The following is a 6,620-nucleotide window of genomic DNA, read 5'->3' on the forward strand; positions in this document are numbered from 1 at the left end:
ACCACATCATCTGCAAAAAGCAGTGGTGCAATCCTTAGCCCACCGAACTGCAGACCCCCTCCCCCACGACTACGCCTCAAAATCCTGCCCATGAATATCACAAACAGGATTGGTGACAAAGCGCAGCCCTGGCGGAGACCAACCCTCACCGGAAATAGGTCCGACGTGCTGCAGAGGACCCGGACACAGCTCTCGCTTTGAGAGCAGAGATTGGATGGCCCCGAGTAGAGACCCCCTCACCCCATACTCCCGCAGCACCTCCCACAGTATCTCCCTGGGAACCTGGTCATATGCCTTCTCCAAATCCACAAAACACATGTAGACCGGATGAGCGTACTCCCAGGCCCCCTCCAGGATCCTTGCGAGAGTGAAAAGCTGGTCCGTCGTTCCACGACCAGGACGAAAACCGCATTGTTCCTCTTCAATCTGAGGTTCGACAATCGGCCGGACCCTCCTTTCCAGCACCTTAGAGTAAACTTTCCCGGGGAGGCTGAGTAATGTGATGCCTCTGTATATGTATAATTAAGATGTATAATTCATTAAAAAAATATGAAAAATGAAACGGTTTATCATGTTATGTGGTGAAAAAAAAAACTGTCTCGAGGTCTCCTTTGAAAGTACGAGTCCAACCCATGCAGCTCTAGTCCGAGACTGATTCAGTACCGAGTAAAATTGCTTTCAATTCCGAGACGAGACCGAGAAGCCTAAGTGAAAAAGTGGAGAGCAGACCGGACTCAAGTACTACAACACTGGGCAGAGCTCACAGCCTGCAGAGCTGATATTAAACTTGAGCACTAAGCAGCTGAGAAAACACACATTGCACTTCCTGTATTCCTGGCGTCACTGGACTAAATGCAGTTTGCAGAGAGACAGGCAGCGGGCCCTGCAGCAGAGAGACAGGCAGCGGCCCTGCAGCAGCCCATGATGATGATGATCCATATGGGGATCCTCAATGGAGCGGGCTCCCAGTTCAGTGATGAAGAACCCAGATAAGAGCTGACACTGCTGCCAACGCTACATTGACTCTGTCTGTACATCACATTAGAGCCACTTCAGGAGCAGAATGAGGCTTTGACCTTTAGTAACAAAGGGAAAGGAACAAGAGGCTGCTCGGAGAATGCTGCTTTAAGTGTGATTATACATCTTTGTTTGTCTCTTAAGGGCCCATTATTACTAGCCAGCTTTGCGAAAATATATTAAGAGCAAGGGTTTATAAGTAAAACAAGACGGGGTGAGAAAACATGAAGGTAATAAGCAAAATCAGAGGGTGGGGGGAAGGGGGGGTTGTACAAATGACAGAGGAAGAGAGAGAAAATCGAGCACGAGCCAAAAGTTGCCGCAGTGTAAAAACCTCTGAAGGTTAATTTCTGCCGCTCAGCATCTTGCCAATATCCCTGTGATCAGAACCTCTGTAGGCCAGCCATCTGCTCCCCCCCAACCACACACACACACATCGCTCATCAGCTTCATCGGTGAGCAGACATGCAATCGGGACACTTCCAGGAACTAATCTCTGAATGTGGATGAAAGGTTTTTATGCATCTGATTTTGTATATGCTACTGTACGTTAGTTAGCTCATGATCATTTGGTATATCTGTTTAAAACGCATACAATTACTTTATGTTCCAACAAATGAAAACCTTCATTTTTGTTGATTGTTATATAAAGCATCTATTATAACAATTACATGGAAAAATTGCAAATCCATTTTTGGTAAATCTACTTTATATATGTCAGCAAATCAAAAGACTTGGAGCACAAGGCGATGTCTTCTTTTGACATATCAACAGTTGTTGAGGTTTTCTGTGGGGAAAAGCTAAGGAAACCAGCAAATATTAATATCTGAGAACTGTGTGACCTCTCACACCAAAAGATCAAAAGAAAAATATACAATTACAGGCTAGTTGAAGGCAATGGGAAGTTCACAGCACACATCAATTATCCTGTCAATCCCGGGGAAAGAGTACAGGAAATATAATTTACGAGTTCCCCGACAGCTTTTTGTTTCAACCTAAAGAAATAACACACCTTCAGCACGCTGCTCAGCTGAATCTTTTCATACACTGCCACTTCACCAGGGGATAAGTACTAAGGGATATTTTTGTGACCTCAGAGGACACAGTGTCAATTATTCTTGGTACGGCTGTGTGGAGAACTTCATTCCCTAATCAAAATAAATGGCCAGGGCAGCAGAAAGTGAATGGAGCTAAGCCCCCAATATTCCTTCGAGACAGAGGTGTGTGTGTGTGTGGGGGAGGGGGGGTCTGGACCACAAACAAATCCATTACTTCACGGTAAATAGGACGCATCAGCACTCTTGGCCTATTTGAATGCTTCTAGGCCCGTGACCACCCCTGCATCGGATTCTTCCATTTTAGACGCAGGAGCTGATAGCAAGTTTCTTTTTTTCCTTGCACACCGCCCTGCAGTCAATCTTACATAATACATTCTGATGATAAAAGTCTTCCGCGTATGGCAGCCGCGCTAACTGAAAGTGGCTGTGACTAACTCACTGTAATGGGAAAATTCAGCTCCCTGCGTATAATGGGAAAAACGTGGAGGAAGTTCAAACTTTAATGCAATGCTGCAGCCTAATGTGGGCTTAAGTAATTCATGGAGGGGTTGGAGGTGGTGGTGGAGGGGATGCAATTAAAATGAGCTGTCATCAAATTAAATGTTTTTTTTTTCCTTCACCAGCTGGTAGTCATTTTACTGTCAGGGTGTCTATAATTTCCGCTGATAGTGGAGACAGTTCTGCTCTGAGGGGCCATTTCTTCTTCACAGCAAGAGTGCTTTTAGGGGGCTCATCATACACAGCGAGGCTTTCATGTTGTCCGTCGTCTTTCTGATGTCTTGCTCACAATATTTGTGCTTTTGACATTTGATGAAACTAAACTGTGGGCTATATGAAGCTGCCATGTTGCTCTACAGGTTTAGAGAGTGGCATGATGATATACTCTTTGTGTAAACTTTGAGGAGGAATAATTAAAGACTGTACAGTTTATTTTACAGGTGATTAAAAAAAAGCAGTCACTGATATTCATTATTATATTCTAAGCACTGGACAAAGTGCATTTAAGTAACTTCTTCAAGAGGATTCCTGATTCAACTTTTCCTCTGTTGTTGTGATAGTGCACTCACCAGTGGGGGGCAGTTAAAGCATATCCTACACTGAAGGCTAACAGTCGCCGGGCTGCAGCACAGTCGGTGTCAGAATCCATTTTCTCTGCTAGGCGGGGATTCTCACCTGAGGCAACTGAAGCGCAGAAATTGTTGTCATTTAAAAAACATTTAGTGGCACCTCTATCTGCGAGCCCACGGTTTTATGTGCGTGGTGATCAATGTGTTGTGACATCCAAGTGGTAACTCGTTAAGTGCATGCTAATGAGAGCGAGGGATCCTGCTGCATGTTGTGCTGGCACGAGGACAGCCGGGACAATTTGTGTCCAGTTTGCTGCAGTGAGACAGATGGAGAATGGGATTACACTGAGCATAATGAAGTCTTCTCACACCTCTGACAGAAACTTGGAGAAGCGTTTGCAAAGAAGCTACAAACACACTGCCAATCTAACAATCAATTCATAGAGAAACACGTTACGTTGAAAGAAGCTTTTTTCTTTTTCTCATGTTGCACATTAAACCGGATTCCCCAGGGAGGGGGTGCAGCAGAGAGAGGGGATGGTTGGCTGCTACTGCTCAGGGCCGTACAAGAGCATTTAACGAGCATAGATTAACTACTGTATTCCCACTGGTGGCCTACATGTCCTGGTGTAGTGCCTCAGGGAGGAGAGATAGCAGAAAAGGGAGGAAAGGAAAGAGGGAAGGGAGGCAAAGAGGAGGGTCCATGCAGGGCTGACAGCTATGGTCACTTGAGAGTAGAGAGTGTCAGGTGATAGCAAAAACCAGACTCCACAACTACAATCATTGCAGCGATCGGTCGAGTTCGAGCAATAGAGATATGCGCAGCGTGTGCACTTCTCTGCTGTTGACTTTATTATACAATTGATTTTATATAATTCTAATATAATATATGTTGATTGAGGTGATATATCTTCTCATAATTCTTCATTTTATTTTTATCCTATCAATACTGTTCTAGTTTTTTTGGGGGGGTGACAGATGGACATGCATACTTCTGTATTTTGCACTCAATCGATTACAAAACTGTTGTGTTAATGGAAAAAAAATACTTTTCCACCCTTATATTGTATTTTTAAACACATACATTCAAAGTAATGCTACAGCAGCTGTGCTCCAGAGTCAATTTATTCCGTCCTGAAAACTGTCCCTCACTCTGCCTCGGTCTTCATATGTGATATGGCAGCCATCACTCTCACAGATAGTTTTTAACTTCCTGCTATCTGTGACAACTTCTCAGACCACTGCTCGGGAGAATTCATCATTGCCATACCCACCTCATTCATGTTAAAAACCTGTATATCACCCTCTCCTCACAGCAGTCACAGACAACTGTGAGGTGAGTCTGTTACCTTGAGGTTACAGAACAGTCATAAGCAATCACTCACATCAGAGAAACATCTCTCCACAACTCTGACTTGATAGTAAGCTATTTTTTTAAGTTGGTGCAAAGGTTTCTGATTTTCAGGAATACAGTGTGAGGAAATCAGTACATCATAATGAATTTGAATTGCCAAGATATTTCACAACAGCAGGTCACTTACATCTATTCTCTGTAAGGATTAGTCTCTTCCAACAAAATGTTTGTATTTAATAACATTTTTAATATAATATTAGAATGCATCTAACGCAATTTGAAATGTACCTGCGGTTTAATAATTGCACAGACACAAAATCAAAGATGTATAACATCATCTCCAGGCTAGATGTTTGGTAAAATGTTTTCCCGCCTTTTTAATAGGGGCTACATTTTTTCTCTCAGGCCTTTTAGGAGTGCCTTAAAGTGACTTCAACACGAAGACCCCCACAAGGAGAGAGGACGCCTCTGCAGGAACACCAGCAAGCTGTTTACTTTATCACCAGCTGGCACTGTAGGCTTCCCCGTGTCTTCTATGCGCCTGCAGAATATATGAAAGCAGGACGCACACAGCAGGGATACTCCGTCTTTTTTTTGGCCTCCCTCCACCACCCCCCTCTCTCTGCTTCCCTGCCTCTCCTACTCTGTGTTTCTGCAGAAGTGGAACGGATGGTTGTGGATGCCTCCGTCACTGAAAGCTGCTCTACTTGTGATGCAGAGCACAGGAGGATGGCATGTCTCCAGCTACGTCGCTTCAGAGAGAGGCAGCGCGGCGTTCAGTATGCAGGCAGGATTAGCCTAATTGAAGTGTCAGCCTGAGAAAATTGTGGATGCGTGCGGGTTAATGTCTGGGTGTAGCAGAAGCTTCACTCATCTCGGTGATGATGAGGAGTTTGGCTATCATTGCAGGCCTCATTTAAATGTGTGTGTGTGTGTGAGTGTGGACCACACCCATGGTGATGCTAATTGTAAAAGCTACCATCTAGTGCTTTTATGATGCTGAGGCAGCAAGGTGGAGGCCGCTGGCTACATAATTACTTTACACCATCGGGCCATTACATTAAGAATTCACCGGCCAAACCAGCACTATCTCCAACAAATAAATGTATGTGCAAACTTGCAATGACAGTGATGAACACACACGCTCAAGAATCCTGGGATCATAGGAGTTAATTTGCTTTAGAGATATTTAACATATAGCCTAGCCATTTAACACATCTATCAGTCTGGAGAAATACATATAAAACAATTACACTTCAATTTGGATTTCCGTTAGTTTCAGTTTTAAGCCAACTACTGCCATTTTTAATAGAGCTGATTATCATGAACCAATATGTAGTTTATAATTCACCCATCACACAAAACTGCAAAAACACAAAACTGTCAGATGCTACTGAGTCAGTTTGAACTCAATTTAACCAAACACTTCATCTGTTGAGAAGTTATAAAAAAGGAAATGAAAATAGGTTCTATATTATTTCATTGATTTAAAACAATATGAAAAACTAAATGATTAACAAGCAAAAAACAGAGGTATGAAAACTAGTGTCTTTATCAATTTTGATTTGATTTCTTAAGTGCATATTGTATTTTGTTTCTTTCGGTTTGAAAGGAAATTTCAAATATATATTTTCATTTAAAAAGGAAGGTTTTTAAAGATAATGCTTCAGCCTGCATCTTTTCAGTCCGTATAATGTTTACTCTGCCTTAGTTTTATTATCTTTAATGTTTTTAAATGTTCCTTTACGTTCTACAAGTCGTAATAGATAAACTAGCCAGCAAATGTCTGTCTATATAAAGCATGAATCAAATAAAGTGATGATCTCATTTAATATATAGGATGTGTTTCACTTCATAGAGTCATTATCTTAATGTGTGTGAGAGGGGGTCGCTTGTGTCCACTCGGGGGTTATCCTCCTGCAGGACCACCTTGCACTTTAATATTGCTGAGTCATGTGATCCCGAAGATAGGTCAGCGTTAAATGCTGCTGTAGTGATACTCAGGCACTAGAAGTGATTTCACTGAGATGCAGCTGCCAAAACCATTCCTCTGTAGCCCCCACTGCCAGAACATACAACAAGAGCCACGAGTATCAGGAATATAACTCTGAGGAGTCTTTGGAA

The sequence above is a fragment of the Eleginops maclovinus genome, chromosome 14, assembly GCF_036324505.1.
Source record: "Eleginops maclovinus isolate JMC-PN-2008 ecotype Puerto Natales chromosome 14, JC_Emac_rtc_rv5, whole genome shotgun sequence".
Taxonomy (NCBI): domain Eukaryota; kingdom Metazoa; phylum Chordata; class Actinopteri; order Perciformes; family Eleginopidae; genus Eleginops; species Eleginops maclovinus.